The sequence below is a fragment of the Schistocerca gregaria genome, unplaced genomic scaffold, assembly GCF_023897955.1.
Source record: "Schistocerca gregaria isolate iqSchGreg1 unplaced genomic scaffold, iqSchGreg1.2 ptg000285l, whole genome shotgun sequence".
NCBI classification, from domain to species: domain Eukaryota; kingdom Metazoa; phylum Arthropoda; class Insecta; order Orthoptera; family Acrididae; genus Schistocerca; species Schistocerca gregaria.
Window position 1 is genome coordinate 1,064,184 of NW_026061775.1, and position 23,679 is coordinate 1,087,862.

The 23,679-nt window shown below is 44.5% G+C and overlaps 3 non-coding genes across 3 annotated transcripts; all 3 read right to left on the reverse strand.

Annotated features, from left to right (window-relative positions):
* Window positions 1-13,455: 13,455 nt before the first annotated feature.
* Trnat-agu (transfer RNA threonine (anticodon AGU)) lies at window positions 13,456-13,527 on the reverse strand. Its single transcript has one exon. It is a non-coding gene; the product is annotated as a tRNA-Thr (tRNA).
* Window positions 13,528-19,184: 5,657 nt separating this feature from the next.
* On the reverse strand, window positions 19,185-19,256 carry Trnat-agu (transfer RNA threonine (anticodon AGU)). Its single transcript has one exon. It is a non-coding gene; the product is annotated as a tRNA-Thr (tRNA).
* Window positions 19,257-20,704: 1,448 nt separating this feature from the next.
* On the reverse strand, window positions 20,705-20,776 carry Trnat-agu (transfer RNA threonine (anticodon AGU)). The gene has a single exon. It is a non-coding gene; the product is annotated as a tRNA-Thr (tRNA).
* Window positions 20,777-23,679: the final 2,903 nt, after the last annotated feature.

Genomic DNA, 23,679 nt, shown 5'->3' on the forward strand with positions numbered 1-23,679 from the left:
GGAATCTACTACTAGTCTTCCAGCGAATGATCAAAGCGTAGACAGTTTGAGACATTACTCCCATGGAGAAAAGTCAGCAGGATGATTGTTGTATTCAATCCCGTTGCAATTTATGTGTTCCATCAACATTCTGAAAGTCCTCAGATTACAGAATGCCTCCAGATGTGCTTCGGAAACTACTACTGGTCTTCCAGGGATCGATCAAAACGAAGACAGTTTGAGACATAACTCCCACGGAGAACAGTCCGCATGGTGCCTGTTGTATTCAATCCAGATGCAATAACCGTGTTTCATTAACACTCTGAAGTTCCACAGATTACCGAATGATTCAAGATGTGCTTCGGAAGCTACTAATGGTCTTCCAGGGAACGGTCAAAGCGTAGACAGTTTGAAACATTACTCCCATGGAGGAAAGTGCGCATGGTGCCTGTCGCATTCAATCCCGGTGCAATTTCTTTGTTTCATCAACACTCTGAAGGTACACAGATTACAGAATGCCTCCAGGTGTAACTCGGAATCTACTGCTGGTCTTCCATTGAACGATTAAAGCGTAGACAGTTTGAGACATTACTCATATGTAAGAAAGTCTGCATGGTGCCGGTTGTATTCAATGCCGAGGCAATTTCTGTGTGTCATCAACACTCTGAAGGTTCACAGACTACAGAATGCCTCCAGATGTGCTTTGGAAACTACTACTAGTCTTCCAGGGAATTATCAAAGCGTAGACAGTTTGAGACATTACTCCCATGGAGGAAAGTCCGCATGGTGCGCGTTGTATTCAATCTGATGCAATTTCTGTGTTTCATCAACACTCTGAAGGTCCACACATTACAGAATGCCTCCAGATGTGCTTAGGAAACTACTACTGGTCTTCCAGGGAACGATCAAAGAGTAGACAGTTTGAGACATTACTCCCATGGAGGAAAGTCTGCATGGTGCATGTTGTAATCAATCACGATGCAGTTTCTTTGTTCCATCAACACTCTAAAGGTCCACAGATATCAGAATGAATCCAGATGTGCTTCTTAAAGTACTACTGGTCTTCCAGGGAACGATCAAAGCGTAGATTGTTTGTGGCATTACTCGCATGGAGAGAAGTCCGCATGGTGATTGTTGTATTCATTCCCGATGTAATTTCTGTGTTCCATCACCACTCTGAAAGTCCTCAGATTACAGAATGCCTCCAGATGTGCTTTTTAAACTACTACTGGTCTTCCAGGGAATGATAAAAGCGTAGACAGTTTGAGACATTACTCCAATGGAGGAAAGTCCGCATGGTGCATGTTGTATTCAATCTCGATGCAATTTCTGTGTTTCATCAACACTCTGAAGGTCCACACATTACAGAATGCCACCAGATGTGCTTCGGAAACTACTACTGGTCTTCCAGGGATCGATCAAAGCGAAGACAGTTTGAGACATTATACCCATGGAGAAAAGTCAGCATGGTGCTTGTTGTATTCAATCCCGATGCAATTTCTGTGCTCCATCAACACTCAGAAGTCCATAGTTTACAGAATGAATGAAGATGAGACTCGGAGACTAATACTGGTCTTCCAGGCATCGATCAAAGCGTAGACAGATTGAGACATTACTCCCACGGATAAAAGTCCGCATGGTGCCTGTTGTATTCAATCCAGATGCAATAACCGTGTTTCATCAACACTCTGAAGTTCAACAGATTACCGAATGCCTCAAGATGTGCTTCGGAAGCTACAACTGGTCTTCCAGGGAACGATCAAAGCGTAGACAGTTTGAAACATTACTCCCATGGAGGAAAGTGCGCATGGTGCCTGTTGTATTCAATCCCGGTGCAAATTTCTTCATCAACACTCTGAAGTTACACAGATTACAGAATGCCTCCAGGTGTAACTCGGAATCTACTGCTGGTCTTCCATTGAACGATCAAAGCGTAGACAGTATGAGACATTACTCCCATGGAGGAAAGTGTTCATGGTGCCTGTTGTACTCAATGCCGATACAATGTCTGTATCTCATCAGCACTGTGAAGGTCCACACATCACACAATGCCTCCAGATATGCTACGAAAGCTACTACTGGTCTTCCAGGGAACGATCAAAGTGTAGACAGTTTGAGACATTACTCATATTGAGAAAAGTCCTCATGGTGGCTGTTGTATTTAATCGCGATGAAATTACTGTGATTCATCAACACTCTGAAGATCCACAGTTTACAGAATGCCTCCAGATGTGCTTTCAGAACTACTACTGGTCTTCCAGGGAACGATCAAACCGTAGACAGTTTGAGACATTACTTCTATGGAGAAAGTCAGCATGGTGCCTGTTGTATTCAATCCCGTTGCATTTTCTGTCTTTCATCAACACTCTGAGGGTCCACAGATTACAGAATTTTTCAGATGTGCGTCGGAAACTACTACTGGTCTTCCAGGGGTGATCAAAGCGTAGACAGTTTGAGACATTACTCCCATGGAGGAAAGTCAGCATTGTGCCTGTTGTATTCAATCTCGATGCAATATATGTGTTTCATCAACACTCTGATTCTCCACACATTACAGAATGCCTCTAGTTGTACTTCGGAAACTACTACTGGTCTTCCATTGAACGATCAAATCGTAGACAGTTTGAGACATTACTCATATGTTAAAATTCCGCATGGTGCCTGTTGTATTCAATGCCGAGGCAATTTCTGTGTGTCATCAACACTCTGAAGGATCACAGACTACAGAATGCCTCCAGATGTGCTTTGGAAACTACTACTAGTCTTCCAGGGAATGACCAATGCGTAGACAGTTTGAGACATTACTCCCATGGAGGAAAGTCCGCATGGTGCATGTTGTAATCTATCACGATGCAGTTTCTTTGTTCCATCAACACTCTAAACGTCCACAGATTCCGGAATGCCTCCAGATGTGCTTCGGAAACTACTACTGGTGTTTCAGGGCACGAACAAAGCGTAGACAGTTTGAGACATTACTCCCATGGAGAAAAGTCCGCCTGGCTCCTGTTGTATTCAATCCCGATGCAATTTCTTTGTTGCATTAACTCTCTGAAGCTCCATAGATTACAGAATGCGTCCAGATGTGCTTGGGAATCTACTACTGGTCTTCCGAGGAACGATCAAAGCGTAAACAGTTTGAGAAATTACTCCCATGGGGGAAAGTCTGCATGGTGCCTGTTGTATTAAATCCCGATGAAAATTCTGTGTTTCATCAGCACTCTGAAGGTTCACAGAGCACAGAATGCCTCCAGATATGTTTCGGAAACTACTACTGGTCGTCCAGGGAACGATCAAAGCGTAGACAGTTTGAGACATTACTCCCATGGAGAAAAGTCGGCAATGTGCCTCTTGTATTCTCTCCCAATGCAATTTCTTTGTTTCATTAACACCTTGAAGGTCCACAGATTGCAGAATGCTTCCAGATGTGCTTGGGAATCTACTACTGTTCTTCCAGGAAAGGAACAAACCGTAGACAGTTTGAGACATTATTTCCATGAAGGAAAGTCCGCATGATGCCTGTTGTATTAAATTCCGATGCAATTTCTGTGTTCCATCAAAACTCTGAAGTCCACATATTACAAATTGCCTTCAGATGTGCTTCGGCAACTACTACTGGTCTTCCAGGGATAGATCAAAGCATAGACTGTTTGAGACATTACTCCCATGGAGAAAACTCCGCATGGTGCCTGTTGTATTCAATTCCGATGCAACATCTGTGTTTCATCAACAATCTGAAGGCCCACAGATTACAGAATGTCTCCATATGTGACTCGGGAACTACTACTGGTCTTCCAAGTATAAAAAAACCATTGACAGTTTGAGACACTACTCCCATGGACAAAAGTATGCATGGTGCCCGTTGTATTCAATCCCGATGCAATACCTATGTTTATCAACACTATGAAGGTTCACAGATTAGAGAATGCTTCCAGGTGTGACTCGGGCACTACTACTGGTCTTCCAGGAATCGAACAAACTGTAGACAGTTTGAGACATTACTCCCATTGAGAAAAGTGCGCATGGTGCCAGTTGTATTCAATACTGATGCAATTCCTCTGTTTCATCAACACTCTGAAGGTCCACAGATTACCGAATTTCTCCAGATGTGCTTCGGAAGCTACTACTTGTCTTCCAGGGAACGATCAAAGTGTAGACAGTTTGAGACATTACTCCCGTGCAGGAAAGTCCGAATGTTGCCTGTTATTCAATCCCGATGCAATATCTGTGTTTCATCAAAACTCTGAAGGTCCACAGATTACAGAATGTCTCCAGATGTGACTCGGGAACTACTACTGGTCTTCCAGGTATAGAAAAAACCGTTGACAGTTTGAGACATTACTCCCACGGAGAAAAGTCCGCATATTGCCAGTTCTATTCAATCCCAATGCAATATCTATGTTTCATCAACGCTATGAAGGTCCACAGATTAGAGAATGCCTCCAGATGTGACTCGGGAACTACTACTGGCGTTCCAGGAATAGAACAAACCGTAGACAGTTTGAGACATTAATCCCATGGAGAAAAGTCCGTATGGTGCTTGTTGTATTCAATCCCGATGCTATTTCTGTGTTTCACCAAAACTCTGAAGGTCCACACATTACAGAATGCCTCCAGATGTGCTTTCGAAACTACTGCTGGTCTTCCAGGGAACGATCAAAGCGTTGATTATTTGAGACATTACTCCCATGGAGAAAACTCCGCATGGTGCCTGTTGTATTCAATTCCGATGCAACATCTGTGTTTCATCAACAGTCTGAAGGTCCTCAGACTACATAATGCCTCCAAATGTGTTTCGAAAAGTACTACTGGTCTTCCTGAGATCGATCAAAGCGTAGACAGATTGAGACATTACTCCATACAGAAAATTCTGCATGGTTATTGTTATATTCAATTCCGATGAAGTTTCTGTGTTTCATCAAAACTCTGAAGGTTCACAGATTACAGAATGCCTCCAGATGTGCTTCGGAAACTAGTACTGGTCTTCCAGGGAACGATCAGAGCGTAGACAGTTTGAGACGTTACTCCCATGGAGAAAAGTGCGCATGGTGCCTGTTGTATTCAATCCCGATGCAATTTCTGTGTTTCATTAACACATTTGGAAGGTCCACACATTACAGAATGCCTACAGATGTGACACGGAAACTACTACTGGTCTTCCAGGGAACGATCAAAGCGTAGACAGTTTGAGACATTACTCAACCGGAGAAAAGTCCGAATGGTGCCTGTTGTATTCAAACCCGATGCAATATCTGTGTATCATCAACTCTCTTAAGCTCCACAGATTACAGAATGCCTCCACATGTGCTTCGGAGAGTACTACTGGTCTTCCAGGGATCGATCAAAGCGTAGACAGATTGAGCAATTACTCCCATACAGAAACGTCTGCATGGTGATTGTTATATTCAATTCCGATGAAGTTTCTGTGTTTCATCAAAACACTAGAGGATCACAGATTACAGAATGCCTCCAAATGTGCATCGGAAACTACTACTGGTCTTCCAGGGAACGATCAGAGCGTAGACAGTTTGAGACATTACTCCCATGGAGGAAAGTCCGAATTGTTCCTGTTGTATTCAATCCTGATGCAGTTTCTGTGTTTCATCAACACTCGTAAGCTCCACAGATTATAGAATGCCTCCAGATATGACTCGGAAACTACTACTGGTCTTCCAGGGTACGATCAAAGCGTTGACAGTTTGAGACATTACTCCCATGGAGAAAAGTGCGCATGGTGCCAGTTGTATTCAATCCTGATGCAATTCCTGTGTTTCATCAACACTCTGAAACTCCACAGGTTACAGAATGCCTCCAGATGTGCTTCGGAAGCTACTACTGGTCTTCCCGGGAACGATCAAAGCGTTGATTGTTTGAGACATTACTCCCATAGAGAAAAGTCCGCATGGTGCCTATTGTATTCAATCCCGATGCAATTTCTTTGTTTCATCAACACTCTGAAACTCCAGAGATTACAGAATACCTCCAGATGTGCTTCGGAATTTACTACTGGTCTTCCAGGGAACGATCAAAGCGTAGACAGTTTGAGACATTACTCCCACAGAGAAAATTCCGAATGGTGCCTGGTGTATTCTATCCCGATGCAATTTCTGTGTTCCATCAGTTTCTGTGTTTCATCAACACTCGTAAGCTCCACAGATTACAGAATGCCTCCATATGCGCTTCGGAAACTACTACCGCTCATCCGCGGAATGATCAAATCGTAGCCAGTTTGAGACATAACTCCCATGGAGGAAAGTCCGCATGGTGCCAGTTGTATTCAATCCGGATGCAATTTCAGTGTTTGAACGACAGTCTGAAGGTCCACAGATTACAGAATGCCCCAGATGTGCTTCGGAATCTACTACTGGTCTTCCAGGGAACGATCAAACAGTAGGCAGTTTGAGAGATTACTCCCATGGAGAAAAGTCCACATTGTGCCTCTTGTATTCAATCCCGATGCAATTTCTGTGATTCATCAACAGTCTGAAACTCCACAGATTACAGAATGCCTCCAGATGTGCTTCGGAAACTACTTCTGGTCTTCCAGGGAACGATCAAAGCGTAGACAGTTGAGAAAATACTCCCAAGGAGGTAAGTCCGCATGGTGCCTGTTGTATTCAGTCCCTATAAAATTACTGTATTTCATCAACGCTCTGAAGGTATACAGATCACAGAATGCCTCAAGATTTGTTTCGGAAACTACTACTGGTCTTGCAGGGAACGATCAAAGCGTAGACAGTTTGAGACATTACTCCCATGGAGAAAGGGTCCGCATTGAGCCTCTTGTATTCAACCCAGATGCAATTTCTTTGTTTTATTAACACTCTGAAGGTCCACAGAATTCAGAATGCTTCCAGATGTGCTTGGGAATCTACTACTGGTCTTACAGGAATCGAACAAACCGTAGACAGTTTGAGACATTACTCCCATGCAGAAAAGTCCGGATAGTGCCTGTTGTATTCAATCCCGATGCAATTTCTGTGTTTTATCAACTCTCTGAAGGTCCACAGATTACAGAATGCCTCCAGATGTGCTTCGGCAACTTCTACTGGTCTTCCAGGGAATCATGAATGCGTAGACAGTTTGAGACATTACTCCCATGGAGAGAAGTGCGCATGGTGCCTGATGTATTCAATCCTGATGCAATTCCTGTGTTTCAGCAGCACTCCGAAGGTCCATTGATTAACGAATTTTTCCAGATGTGCTTCGGAAACTACTACTTGTCTTCCAGGGAACGATCAAAGCGTAGACAGTTTGAGACATTACTCCCGTGGAGAAAAGTCCGAAAGGTGCCTGTTTTATTCTATCCCGACGAAATTTCTGTGATTCGTCAACATTCTGAAACTCCACAGATTACAGAATGCCTCCAGATGTGCTTAGGAAACTACTACTGGTTTTCCCGGGAACGATCAAAGCGTAGATTATTTGAGACATTACTCCCTAGGAGAAAAGCCCTCATGGTACCTGTTGTATTCAATCCCGATGCTATTTCAGTGTTTCATCAACACTCTGAAGGTCCACAGATTACAGAATGAATTAACATGTGACTCGGAAAGTACTACTGGTCTTCCAGGGAACGATCAAAGCTTAGACACTTTGAGACATTACTCCCATCGAGAAAAGCCTGCATGGTGCCATTTGTATTCAATCCCGAAGCAACTTCTGTGTTTCATCAACACTCTGAAGCTCCACAGATTACCGCATGCCTGGAGATTTGCTTCGGAAACTACTATCGGTTTTCCCGGGAACGATCAAAGCGTAGACAGTTTTAGACCCTTCTCCCACGGAGAAAAGTCTGCATGGTGCCTGTTGTATTCAATCCCGATGCAATTTCAGTGTTTCATCGACACTCTGAAGGTCCACAGCTTACAGAATGCCACCAGATGTGCTTCGGAAACTACTACTGGTCTTCCAGGGAACGATCAAATCGTTGGCAGTGTGAGACATTACTCCCATGGAGAAAAGTCAGCATGGAGCGTGTTGTATTCAATCCCGATGCAATTTCTGTGTTTCATCAACACTCTGAAACTCCACAGATTACAGAATGCCTCCAGATGTGCTTCGGAAACTATTACTGTTTTTCCCTTTAACGATCAAAGCGTAGACTCTTTGAGACATTACTCCTATGGAGAAAAGTCCGCATGGTACCTCTTGTATTGAATGCCTATGCAGTGTCTGTGTTTCATCAGCACTGTGAATGTCCACAGATCGCAGAATGCCTCCAGATGTTCTTCGGAAACTACTACTGGTCTTCCAGGGAACGATCAAAGCGTAGACAGTTTGAGACATTACTCCCATGGAGAAAAGTGAGCAAGCTGCCTGTTGTATTCAATGCCGATGCAATGTCTGTGTCTCATGAGCACTGTGAAGGTCCACAGGTCACAGAATGCCTCAAGATGTGCTCCAAAAACTACTACTGGTCTGCCAGGGAACGATCAAAGCGTAGACAGTTTTAGACATTACTCCCATGAAGGAAAGTCCGCATGATGTTTGTTGTATTCAATCCCGTTGCAATTTCTGAGTCTCATCAACACTCTGAATGTCCTCAGATTACAGAATGACTCCAGATGTATTTCGGGATATACTACTGGTGTAACAGGGATCGATCAAAGCGTAGACAGTTTGATGCACTACTCCCATAGAGAAAAGTCGGCATGGTGCCTGTTGCATTCAGTTTCGATGAAATTTCTGTGTTTCATCAACACTCTGAAGGTCCACACATTACAGAATGCCTCCAGATGTGACTCGGAAACTACTACTGGTCTTCCAGAGAACGATCAAAGCGTAGACAGTTTGAGACATTACTCCTATGGGTGAAAATTCCGCGTTTTGCCTGTTGTATTCAATCCCGATGCAATTTCTGTGATTCATCGCAACACTCTGAAACTCCACAGAATGCAGAATGCCTCCAGACGTGCTTCGGAGGCTACTACTGGTCTTCCAGGGAACGATCAAGGCGTAGACCGTTTGAGACACTACTCCTCTGGATGAAAGTTCGTATGGTGCCTGTTGTATTTAATCCCGATGCAATTTCTGTGTTTCATCAACACTCTGAAGTTCAGCAGATTACCGAATGCTCAAGATGTGCTTCGGAAGCTACTACTGGTCTTCCAGGGAACGATCAAAGCGTCGACAGTTTGTGTCATTACTCCCATGGAGAAAAGTCCTCATGGTGCCTCTTGTATACAATCATGATGCAATATCTTCGTTTCATTAACACTCTGAAGGACCACAGATTACAGAATTCTTCCAGATGGGCTTGGGAAACTACTACTGGTCTTCCAGAAATCGAACAAACCGTAGAGAGTTTGACACATTACTCCCATGGAGGAAAGTTCGCATGACGCCTGTTCTATTCAATCCCTATGCAATTTCTGTGTTTCATCAACACTCTGAAGGTGACAGATTACAGAATGCCTAAAGATGTGCTTCTGAAACTACTACTGGTCTTCCAGCTAACGATCAAAGCGTAGACAGTTTGAGACATTACTCACATATAGTGAAAAGTGAGCATGGTGCCTGTTGTATTTAATGCTGTTGCAATGTCTGTGTATCATCAACACTGTGAAGGTGCACAAATCACAGAATGCCTCCAGATGTGCTCCGAAAACTACTACTGGTCTTCCATGGAACGATCAAAGCGTAGACAGTTTGAAACATTACTACCATGGAGAAAAGTCCGATGGTGAATGCTGTATTCAATCATGATGCAATTTCAGTATTTCATCAACTCTCTGAAGGTTCACTGAATACAGAATGCCTCCAGATGTGCTTCGAAAACTACTACTGGTCTTCCAGGGAACGATCAAAGCGTAGAACGTTTAAGACACTACTCACATGGAGAAAAGTCCGAATGGTGCCTGTTGTATTCAATCAGGATGCAATTTCTGTGTTTCATCAACACTCTGAAGGTCCTCAGATTACAGAATGAATAAAGATGTTACTAGGAAACTACTACTGGTCTTCCAGGGAACGATCAAGGCGTAGACAGTTTGAGACATTACTCCCATGGAGAAAAGTTCGTATGGTGCCTGTTGTATTCAATACCTATCCAATTTCTGTGATTCATCAACACTCTGAAGGTCCTCAGATTACAGAATGCCTCCAGATGTGACTCGGAAACTACTACTGGTCTTCCAGGGAACGATCGAAGCGTAGACAGTTTGAGACATTACTCCCAAGGAGAAAAGTACGCATGGTGCATGTTGTATTTACTCCCGATGCAATCACTGTGTTTCATCAACACTCTGAAAATCCACATATTATGGAATGCCTCCAGATTTGCTTCTGAAACTACTAATGGTCTTCCAGAGAACGATCAAAGCGTAAACTGTTTGAGACATTACTCCCAAGGAGGAAAGTGCGCATGGTGACTGTTGTATTCAATCCCGAGGCAATTTCTGTGTTTCATCAACGCTTTGAAAGTCCACAGATTACAGAATGCCTCCAGATGTGAATCGGAAACTACTACTGGTCTTCCAGGAAGCGATCCAGGCGTAGACTGCTTGAGACATTACTCCCATGGAGAAAAGTCCGAATGGTGCCTGTTTTATTCAATCCCGATGCAAATACTATGTTTCATCAACAGTCTTAAGCTCCCCAGTTTACAGAATGCTTCCACATGTGCTCCGAAAACTACTACTGGTCTTCCTGGGAACGTCAAAGCGTAGACAGTTTGAGACATTACTCCCATGGAGGAAAGTCCGCATGGTGCCTGTTGTATTCAATCCCGATGCAATTTCTGTGTTTCATGAACACTCTGAAGATCCACAGATTGCAGAATGCCTCCAGATGTGTTTCAGGAACTACTATTGGTCTTACAGGGAACTATCAAATCGTAGACAGTTTGAGATATTACTCCCATGGAGAAAAATGAGCATGGTGTCTGTTGTATTCAATGCCGCGGCAATTTCTGTGTTTCATCAGCACTGTGAAGGTCCTCAGATTACAGAATGCCTCCAGATGAGTTTCGGAAACTACTACTGGTTTTCCAGGAATCGATCAAGGGGTAGACAGTTTGAGATAATACTCCCATGGAGAAATTTTCGAATGGTGCCTGTTGAATTCAATCCCGATGCAATTTCTGTGTTTCATCAACACTCTGAAGCTCCACAGATTACCGTATGCTGAAGATGTGCTTCGGAAGGTACTATTGGTCTTCCAGGGAACGACCAAAGCGTAGACAATTTTACACATTACTCCCATGGGGGAAACTGCGCATGCTGTTTGTTGTATTTAATCGCGGTGCAATTTCTGTGTTTCATCAACACTCTGAAGGTCCTCATATTACAGAATGCTTCCAGATGTGACTCGGAAACTACTACTGGTCTTCCAGGGAACGATCAACGCGTAGACAGTTTGAGACATTACTCCCACGGAGAAAAGTCCTCATGGAGAGTCTTGTATTCAATCCCGATGCAATTTCTGTGTTTTATTAACACTCTGAAGGTCCTCAGATTACAGAATGCATCCAGATGTGTTTCGGAAACAACTACTGGTCTCCCAGGAATCGTTCAAAGCGTAGACAGTTTGAGACGTTACTCCCATGGAGGAAAGACAGCATGGTGCGTGTTGTATTCATTCCCGATGCAATTTCAGTATTTCATCAAAACTCTCAAAGTTCACAGATTACAGAATGCCTCCAGATATGCTTCGGAAACTACTATTGGTCTTCCAGGGAACGATCAAAGCGTAGACAGTTTGAGATATTACTCCCATGGAGAACAGTGAGCATTTTGTCTGTTGTATTCAATGCCGCTGCAATGCCTCCAGATGTGTTTCGGAAACTACTACTGGTTTTCCAGGAATCATTCAAGGCGTAGACAGTTTGAGACATTACTCCCATGGAGAAAAGTTCGTATGGTGCCTGTTGTTTTCAATCCCGATGCAATTTCTGTGTTTCAACGACACTCATAAGCTCCACAGATTACTGTATGCTCAAGATGTGCTTCGGAAGCTACTACTGGTCTTCCAGGGAACGATGAAAACGTAGACCGTTTGAGACATTACTCAAATGGAGAAAAATCCGCATGGTACCTGCTGTATTCAATCCCGATGCAATATCTATGTTTCATCAACACTCTGAAGTTCCACAGATCACAGAAGGCCTCCAGATGTGCTTTGGAAACTACTACTGGTCTTACAGGGAATTATCAAAGCGTAGACAGGTTGGGACATTATTCCCACGGAGAAAAGTCCGCATGGTGCCTGTTGTATTCAATTCCGTTGCAATTTCTGTTTTTCATCAACACTCAGAATGCCAACAGGTCACAGAATGCTTCCAGATGTGCTTCGGAAACTACTACTGGTCTTCCAGGAATCGATCAAAGCATAGACAATTTGAGACATTACTCCCGTGGAGGAAACTGCGCATGGTGTTTGTTGTATTTAATCGCTTTGCAATTTCTGTGTTTCATCAACACTCTGAACCTCCACAGATTAGAGAATGCCTCCAGATGTGCTTCGGAACTACTAATGGTCTTCCAGGGAACGATCAAAGCGTAGACATTTTGAGACATTACTCCCATGGAGAAATGTCCGAATGGTGCCTGTTGTATTCAATCAGGATGCAATTTCTGTGTTTCATCATCACTCTTAAGCTCCACAGATTACAGAATGCCTCCAGATGTGACCCGGGAACTACTACTGGTCTTCCAGGTATCGAACAAACCGTAGACAGTTTGAGACATTACTCACATGGAGAAAAGTCCGCAATGGTGCCTTTTGTATTCAATAGCGATGCAATATCTATGTTTAATCAACACTCTGAAGGTCCACAGATTACAGAATGCCTCCAGATGTGCTTCGGCAACTGCTACTGGTCTTCCAGGGAACGATCAAAGCGTAGACACTTTGAGACATTACTCCCATAGAGAAAAGTCCGCATGGTGCCTGTTGTATTCAATCCCGATGCAATTTCAGTGTTTCATCAACCCTCTGAAGGTCCACAGATTACAGAATGCCTCCAGATGTGCTTTCGGTAACTACTACTGGTGTTGCCGGGAACGATCAAAGCAGAAAATGGTCAACAGCAACATTCAGACGGTTTCTCACTGCTCAATTGCTACACTAAAACGGTATGTTTCATTTTTAGAACTGGAAAAACAGGACCGTGAGAAGATTCGACCCTCCAATCTTCGGATCCGAAGTCCGACCCCTTATCCATTAGGACACACGGTCAAGGACAAACAAGTGTAACTTAAATATGATTCATCTCAATACGCTCACACCACTGAGGAGTTGTGTTTTCGTTCTACACAGCCGCTGCCCCTTGCTCTTTCCCACGCACTTGATACATTCAACCTGTTACGAGACCGACCAAATATATACTGGGAAACAAGACCACACACTTTGTGCATTCGGAATCGAGGGCAGGGCGTGCCTCGCCGCATTTGCTACGATGGCCATTTGCTACTTCTGCAAAAGCCAGATACTGTTTGCGATAAGGCCACGACGCGCAACTGATATCCAAAATTCGTGTGCCTTCTGTGAGGATCGAACTCACGACCCCTGGTATACTAGACCAGTGCTCTGCCACTGAGCTAAAGAGGCGCAATCTAGCGATACTTTTGCGTACTTCGTCCTTACCGTCGTCTGGATCATCAGACTTCAGCTGACAACACTTCATATTACCGTCTAATATTTGCAGCTATGGCGACCCATTACTGCTTGGCTACACATCTGACACATAACCGATGTGCTCTCCAAACAACACCACTTGCATTTCAGAACATGTCTTCCACACATGTCTACAAAATCACCTTCACCTTCAAATACAGTTTCCTTGCGACTGACGGAGACGTAGGCAATGTTTAAAGTTGCTATTTCCATTACATCACGTTAATCAGAAAAAAGGTAATTTACATCTGCAGAGGAACAAAATTCCGTTCCGCCCAGCGTGGGGATAGAACCTACGACCTGAGATTAAGAGCATCAGGCTCTACCGACTGAGCTAGCCGCGCTGCCTCGGTGAATACGTGCCGGTTAGCATGTCACACAGTACTCGTTTGGGTTGATTGGTCCCATACAGAACCTCTCCATGTTGCCTAACGTTTTCCTAACGTCACACTCGTCACGTAGTTCACTTTTATTTCATAATCATTTCTGAGAGGTAAAAGAATTGCATGACAAACTGCAGAGCTAGTTTCGTCAAAATTAACACGCATACTTGATGTGACTCATAAGCCGAACGAGTTACTTTTCGACGTTATTTTAGATGTACAATTGCCAGTCAAAAACACGCGGCGACGGCAATATGCAAACCAATTCGCTAGTTAACACCGGTCTTGTTGTGCGTGTTTCAAGCTCAAGAGCATCTCCATGCAGAAAATGGTCAACAGCAACATTCACACGGTTTCGTACTGCTCAAGTGCTACACTAAAACGGTGTGTTTCTTTTTCAGAACTGGAAAAACACGACCGTGAGAGGAATCGAAATAGCAATCTTAGGATACGAAGTCCGACGCCTTATTCATTTTTTTTCAGCATTCGAACCTGTAATCTTCAGATCAGAAGTCCGACGCATTATCCATTAGGCCACACTGTCACTGACGACCAACTATAACTTGTATACGACTCATCTCGAAAAGCTCACACCCCTGAGGATTTGTGTTTTCGTCTACAAAGCCGCTGCCCCTTGCTCTTTCCCACCCATTCGTTACATTCAACCTCTTACGACACCGATCAAATATAGACTGGGAAACAAGACCACACACTTTGTGCATTCGGAATCGAAGGCAGGGCGTCCCTCGCCGCATTTGCTACGATGGCCATATGCTACTTCTGCAGAAGCGGCGGCGGCGGCGGCGGCGGCGGCGGCGGCGGCGGCGGCGGCGACGACGACGACGACAGGCTCTGCGATTTGTGAGAAATACATCTACAAAATGTAATTCAGACTGCCTCGTCCCACCTTATTCTGTACCGCTTTGGCAAATGCTTTATCTGCGCCATTCGCCTTAATCACAACTGAGAGTAATTCTTAATAAAACGCCTGTCGCTAATTGTTCGTCATCACAGATACTGTGTAATATACGGCCACGACGCGCAACTGATTTCCAAAATTCATCATTCTCCTGTGAGGATGGAACTTACGACCCCTGGTTTATTAGACCAATGCTCTACCACTTTTTTTTTCTTTTCTGTCACTTTTTTTTATTGACCCCTGGTTTACGAGACCAGTGCTCTGCCCCTTTTTTTCTTTTTTTTACCATTTTTTTGGGTCGTTTTCGTGTGCCATTGTTTAAAATTTAGGGGTGACAATCAGTTTCAGGCCTGCGGAAAGAAAGCGGGCAGGGGTCGAAACCAGAGGCCTGGCAACGATGATTCCACCGTCCTGTTTCCGAATGGCACCTGTACAACGGCGTCGTACTTTCCCCTACTGTCTCGGTTCTTGGTCTTACGTTTGTTTTTCTTGTTCGCCCTAAAGGTCCACGTAAACTTCAGTCCACGTGAAGAGAAGAATTTTACATAAAGGCAGCATAACCAGCTACAGTATAAAAGAAATCGGCTCACACAGGCGACCTTAGCCAACACCCTCCCTTGCAAATGTCAGGCTAAGCATATTTGCAAAATCTTTACGGAGTCCTGGCAAAAAATGTACGAAGTGTCCAAGCAACCACATAACGGTATTGAGCTTCGTTCGCGGATAAAAGGAAGAATCGGGCCGTACGATGATGTCAATGGTATAAGCGGTTTCAGGAGTCCTAGTGACAAAAGCCAGTTGTTTCCTGAGCCAAAGCCAATTAGCAAGGTTCCCACTGCAGGTGAATCGATGCTCAAGTGTGTCCAGGAGACCACACCGAGTGCAGTTGTCCGTGTCAGAAAGACCAATACGGTGCAGTCGTACGTTGGTGGGGACCAAACCATTAACTACCCTATACCACGTGGACCCCACAGCCATAGAGTGGATAAGCAGACTAACATTCTTCCAGACGTTCCTCCAGGACACTGATGGAGACGCCAGTTCGATTGGATTGGCACCAGCCAGCCCCTCACAACGGGCAATCAAGCTCTTGGCCGTTGGCACCGGTCGTCGCAAGAAGACGTCACCGATGTAACTAACCGCAATATAAAATTCCCGGACGTGTTTCAACTTAAAATTGAGACGACCGACGTCGACAGGTGGAGCAAGGCTCTTCCGACGCAGAACAGTAAAAAGTCTGGATGTAATTGAAGTCACTTCTTGCGTAACCATGAGAGTCGTACGGAGGATGTACAAGGCAGATGTCTTGCGAGTAATGTCAGTGAGGCCCAAGCCTCCGGAGATACGCGGTTTCGTCATAACCTCGTAACGCAACTTGAATAGATGACCCTTCCATATAAACCTGCTAGACAATTGGCGCAAATTTTTCGCCACCATAATGGCAAGTGGGAACAGCTGAGCAACATAATAGGCTTTACATAACACGTATGTGTCTAAAATTCTGACTTTTTGCAAAATGGTAGCAGATCGCTGCTCATGGACCATCGGAGCCCCTTGTATCTTCTCGGTGACAGATTTCCAATTAAGAGCCGCCATTTCAATGGGACACCGATCGATGATTATCCCCAATGACGTATGGCGATCGACAAAAGTGGCCTAAGGGACATCAGTATCGCGAAACCCTCGAATATCAAGGAACTTACATTTACCCTGATTGAGACGCGCTCCAGAGACACAACAGTATGCATCAACTGCCCCTTTCAACAATGTGATATCATCACGTTGACGGAGGAGAACAACGACATCGTCCGCGTACGCCTTAACAGTGAACTTCCCACCAGAGAGGGTCATACCCTGGAGCTTGAAAGCAAGAGTCCGAAGCAGCGGTTCCAGGGACAATATGAATAGAGACATAGAGAGCGGACTACCCTGAGGTACCCCTCGGCGGATAGCAATGGGCGGCGTCAGCTGCCCATTGACTGACACCCGAGCAGTTATTCCCCTATACAAGTTGCCAAGAACACCACGTGATGAAGCGTTAAAACCTACTGTATCTAAAACACGATCTAAAAACACATGTCTGACGTGATCAAAAGAATTATATATATCGAGGAAAGCAAAGGCACAATGAACATTTGTAACCGCCGCAACCGAGACAACATCCCGATATTCGGCTACTGAGGTCAGAATAGATCTACCAGGAAAACAACATTGATGTGCACCAATCACACCCCGAAGCAGAGAAGACAATCGGCTATTGAACGCTCTAGCAGCTGTCTTGTAATCAAAGTTCAGCAATGTGAGCGGACGAAGATTGGCAGCAGATAAACGACCAGAGGACTTCGGAATTAAAACAATTTTCCCTACTTTAAAATCGGCTGGCACATCCATCCCCCTGACAATCTCATTTAAAATCTGCGTAAAAGTGCCACCCAAAAGAGGCCAAAAACGGAGATAAAATTCTTTAGGCAGGCCGTCTGGACCCGGCGATTTACCGGACGGAGAGCGAGCAATAAAATCAAAAACATCATCTATCTCGAACTCCCGGAGAAATTTGCCGTTCGCGTCAGGCGAGATCGTCGCAGGAAGATCCTCAAGGACATCATCAGAAAGTGACGCACCAGAATCATCGGCAGAATAGAGACTAGCGTAATACTGATGAAGAGCACGAGTCATTTCCTCCTGTGCAATAAGCTGTCGTCCATCATCCACCATAAGAGAAGAGATGAAGGAGCGACGACGTCGAGTCTGATGTCGCAGCAGGTGGTACAAAGAAGTCAGGTTACCTTCAACAAGAGAGTGAGGTTTCGACTTTACTCGCAGACCATCCAACTGTCGTCGTTTGAGGGTCAAGAGCTTGGCTTTAATACGACGAACATCATGGATCCGCAGAGGAGAAGGACCCGCCGCATCATACAGTTCACGCAGGACAGAGTAGTAAAATTCATACGTGTTCTTAAAATCACGCGCCCTTGCGGCACAGTAAAAAATCAAAGACTGACGAATCTTGGGCTTGGCAAACGCAGTCCACCAAACGAGCAAGGAGGGGTAACGTGGGACAGAGCGAAGACATCGCTCCCACACGGCACTTTCAACTTCATCAATGGCACTGTCGGCAAGGTGGGAAACATTTAACATCCGTTGGGAACGATAAAGTTTTGCAGGTTGGTGACTAAGATTTACAGTTGCAGTAAAAGCACAATGGTCAGAAAAACTAGTAGGAATAACATCGACAGAAAGAACTGTATCACATAAAAAATCAAAAAAGTAGAATCTGTCGAGTCTACTGCATGGGGACGCGGTAAAATACGTAAATTTCACCAGGGTTGGATATTTGTGTTCCCAAACATAACGCAAGTTCATCGTACGAACCAAGTCATGAAAATCTCGGCAATAATTAAAATTGGGGGACTGGTCTTCAGGGCGTAAAACACAATTAAAATCGCCTCCGAGCAGAAGACTCCGAGGACTTTTGCGCAAAAGACAAACAAGCTCTTCCTTATAAAAGCGCGATCGAGCCTCAGTGCGATCCGAACCAGAGGGGGCATACAAAACAACTAGGCAGAGATCAAAAAGACGACAACCAATCCCACGGCCAGAGTCAAGGAATTCCATGTCAGTAACAGGAATACCTTCTCGAAAGAAAAGAGCTGTTCCTGTTGAGTTTTCCGGTGCGACATTAAAAACAGTTTGAAATCCAGTTAGAGAGAGATCAGAAAACAATATTTCCTGCAAAAATACTACGTCCGCACAGGAGTCGTAGAGAAACTGCCGCAAAGAGGCAATGCGAACGTCGGACTCAATAGGTTAACATTTAAGGTAATAAAGGTGTATGCTTGAACCATGGAAAGAGAAGCGAGAGAAGAAACCACCTACACCGACGCATCAACATCACAGTCCATAGTAGGGGAGACGGAGGCATCCGAGGGAAGGGGACTGCTACCCCCTTCCGCGGATCCGTTACGTTTCAGTTTTTTACGAACAGCATTGACGTTCGGCTGAACGCGCAACTTGCGTCGGATGACGGGCAAGGAAGCGGCAGCCACCGGTGACGTAGGAGGGTCAAGTTCTGTATCCGACACCACCCGCGCTGGTCCACAGTCAGGGTCCGGGGTCGCGGGGGAAACATCCGACCAAACGGACTGGTCTACATCAATACTAGCTTCCGGCAAACATGGACTACAAGGAGGCGAAACTTGAGCAGGAGGCTCCGAAGCTGCTAATTGTTCGTCATCCCAGATACTGTTTGCTATAAGGCCACGACGCGCAACTGATGTCCAAAATTCGTTTGCCTCCTGTGAGGATCGAACTCACGACCCCTGGTTTACTAGACTAGTGCTCTGCCACTGAGCTAAATAGGCGCGGCCTAGCGGTACTTTTACGTACTTCGTCCATACGGTCGTCTGGATCATCAGACCTCAGCTGACAACACTTCATATTACCGTCTAATATTTGCAGCTATGGCGACCCATTACTGCTTGGCTACACATCTGACACGTAAACGATGTGCTCTCCAAATAACACCACTTGCATTTCAGAACATGTCTTTCACACATGTCTACAAAATCACCTTCACCTTCAAATACAGTTCCTTGCGACTGACGGAGACGTAGGCAAAGTTTAATGTTGCTATTTCCATTACATCACGTTTATCAGAAAAACGGTAATTTACATCTGCTGAGGAACAAAATTCCGTTCCGCCCCGCGTGGGGCTCGAACCAACGACCCAGGGATTAAGAGCCGACTGAGCTATCCGCGCTGCCTCGGTGAATACATGCCGGTTAGCACGTCACACAGTACTCGTTTGGGTTGATTGGTCCCATACAGAACCTCTCCATGTGACCTAATGTTTTCCTAACGTCATACTCGTCACGTAGTTCACTTTTATTTCATAATCATTTCTGAGAGGTAACAGAATTGCATGACAACCTGCAGAGCTAGTTTCGTCAAAATTAACACACATACTTGATGTGACTCATAAGCCGAACGAGTTACTTTCCGACGTTATTTTAGATGTGCAAGTGCCAGTCAAAAACACGCGGCGGCGGCAATATGCAAACCAATTCGCTAGTTAACACCGGTCTTGTTGTGCGTGTTTCAAGCTCAAGAGCATCTCCAAGCAGAAAATGGTCAACAGCAACATTCACACGGTTTCGTACTACTCATGTGCTACACTAAAACGAAATGTTTCTTTTTCAGAACTGGAAAAACACGACCGTGAGAGGAATAAAACACACAATCTTCGGATACGAAGTCCGACGCCTTATCTATTAGGCCACACGGTCACTGACAAACAAGTGGAACTTATATACGACTCATCTCAAAACGCTCACACCACTGAGGAGTTGTGTTTTCGTTCTACACAGCCGCTGCCCCTTGCTCTTTCCACCCATTTGATACATTCAACTTGTTACGAGACCTACCAAATATAGACTGGGAAACTAGACCACACACTTTGTGCATTCGGAAATGTAAGACAGGGCGTCCCTCGCCGCATTTGCTACGATGGCCATATGCTACTTCTGCAGAAGAGGCGTCGGCGGCGGCGACGACGACGTCGACGTCGACGTCGACGACGACTACGACCGTGGAAGGCTCTGAGATATGTGAGAAATACATCTATAAAATATATTTCAGACTGCCCCGTCCCACCTTATGCTGTACCGCTTTGGCAAATGCTTTATCTGCGCCATTCGCCTTAGTCACATCTGAGAGTAATTCTTAATAAAACGCCTCTCGCTAATTGTTCGTCATCCCAGATACTGTTTGCTATAAGTCCACGACGCGCAACTGATATCCAAAATTCGTCTGCCTCCTGTGAGGATCAAACTCACGACCCCTGGTTTACTAGACCAGTGCTCTGCCACTGAGCTAAATAGGCGCAGCCCTTGCGGTACTTTTGCGTACTTCATCCTTACGGTCGTCTGGATCATCAGACTTCAGCTGACAACACTTCATATTACCATCTAATATTTGCATCTATGGCGACCCATTACTGCTTGGCTACACATCTGACACGTAAACGAAGTGCTCTCCAAATAACACCACTTGCATTTCAGAACATGTCTTTCACACATGTCTACAAAATCACCTTCACCTTCAAATACAGTTTCCTTGCGACTGACGGAGACGTAGGCAAATTTTAAAGTTGCTATTTCCATTAATCACGTTAATCAGAAAAACGGTAATTTACATCTGCAGAGGAACAAAATTCCGTTCCGCCCCGCGTGGGGCTCGGACCCACGACCATGTGATTAAGAGCCTTATACTCTACCGACCTTTTTTTTTTTTTTTTGTGGGCCTCCCATCACCCCTTTTAGCCCATCCTTGCGCTCTCCATAATTCGCCTTCATCGGCGGCCGCTTCTCACGCCATGTACATAACCATAAACTGATGAGACAAAGTTAATCCCTTTATCGTGGAGAAACTTATGTACCCCTTCTTTGGGCTTAATGATAATGTGAAAAAAGAATGAAGTCTTCAGTAGGTAGAAACAGAAGTTATGTTCAGTTTGTTTCCTTCTTCATCGCTGTTTTTTGTTGTCACACTTAAAGCAAATAGGCTTCCTTGACAAAGAAACGTCAGAGGGCATTCCGAAACTGCCTCTTCTCTCTGAAAATGCTTAAAAAACAAACCATATTCGGTGAGAAGCAACTATTTATAATGGCTTCTTCAAAAATAAATTAATAAACGTTGAACTCAAAGAACGGCAATTCCGGTAAAAACTAAAATAATTTTTTTTTCCACGATTGTAAAGTTAGTTAGTAGTGGTGAACACTCTCTTACGTTTGTCTTCTGTGTCCGCAGATATTTCTTGTTAATTCTTTTACATCAAGGTCTTGATTAAAAAATTTGCGTATGTTTCTTTATATTTACTAGTCTTCAGTAACATGTGATGCTCAGTTAGCAGATAGATCCAAAAATCCTCTTGGCTTTTCTCTTCCTTCGTGAAGAGGTAATGGACCGTTGCCGCTTTCAGCCAATTGACTGCGTTGCGTTTCGTGTTAGGAAAGGGTACATCATCCGGTGTCAAAAAGTCCGCAGGCGTTATAGCGTTAGGTGACGTTCGAAGGATGAGTGCCAGCTTTCGTCGGACATTCAGCCAGATATCTTTAACCTTGTCACACACGAAACGATGTTCTTCGTTATCAATTAAACTACACGTTGCACACAAAGGCGAATCCTCTAAGTGGATCGTATGAAGTTTCGAGTTTGTTGCAACTTTCCTATTTACAACAAAGTACCATGTTGCTTTTAGATGAGTAGCTAAGTTACGGTTATGAATATTTGCCCATATCACTTTCCAGTTAGAACATGGATAGTTTTGTTCTATTTTGTTGTTCTTCTTTTCTCCCATCACTTTGCCATATATTCCTTTTACGTTTGTCATGTCTTTTTCCGGAATTCTTGAATGTAGGTAGCTATATTCTATTAAAAACCATCGTAAATGGTAAAGTCCGCTCGGTATGTGCTGCACATTAATGGATGGAGAGAGGTCATCTGGAGCTATTTCAGATTTCAAGTGCGCGGCGATACAGCTGCCGGATTGTCTCCATTGTTGAAACGTATTGGAGATGTACAGAGCCTGCGACTTTTTAGTAACATTCGTTAAGTTTAAGCCGCCATTATTAGTGGCGAGCGTCAGAGTGTCATACTGGATTTTAAATATGTGGCCACGGCTAACAAAATAGCCTATTGCTGACATAATTTGTTTGGCGATGCCGGCGGGTATTGGTAGTATCTGGGCGACATAATTGACTTTGGAAGTAATAGAGACGTTCGCTAAAGACACCCTCTGAATTCCATTTATTTGTCGAATACTATGTGTCCGTACACTAGCTCGTATGGTAGTTAGTACTTGTCTATAGTTGGCCGCAATAGTTTGACGTATATTTTTTCGGAAATCAATGCCGAGACACTTCAAGGCTGTTAGCTCACGTAACTGACCGTGTGTGCGCATGCCAATGCCACGTCCGATATTGAATATGCCGGACTTGGTTTTGTTTAACCTCGCGGCTGACGCTCGTTCGTATTTTTCTATTATGTGCATTGCCGTCTCGACTTCCGCTACATTCATAACGAGAAACCCAACATCGTCCGCATAAGCTTTACATATTATTTTGTTTCCTCGTATTTGCAATCCTTGTAACCGCTGAGTCAAGGTAGCGAGCAAAGGTTCGATGGCCATGGAAAAAAGTGCCATGGACAACGGACAACCTTGCCTGACGGAACATGCGATCTCGAATGGCCGGCTAGGCTGTCCATTTATGATGATTCTGGAGGAGTTATTCGTTACCAAACGTCGTATGAGGTCGACGAATCTCGGCGGAAAACCCATTGCGCCTATCGTTTTCAGGAGGTAGGAGTGCCTGATCCTGTCGAAGGCTTTATCGAAATCTAACGACACGATGGCACATTTTAGTCGACATACTTCTGCTATTGAAATTATGTCGCGGTAGTCGGACAGCGTCTGCTGAATTTTCCTACCTTTGCCCACGCTAGACTGATATGGGCCGGTTACGCTGGCCATTACATTTTTAAGTCTGTGGGCTAAGAGCCGCGAAAAAATTTTATAGTCACTGTTCAGCAGAGTGATTGGTCTCAAATTTCCAATTTTCTTGCCAGCCGATATTTTTGCGATTAACACTATCATACCTTCGCGAAAATCTTTCGGTATCTCCTTATTGAGGTTCAGAAGTTCATTACAGATGCATGTAATTCTATGTTCCCAGAATACTTGATAAAATTCTGCTGGTATGCCGTCAGCTCCAGGGGATTTATTTT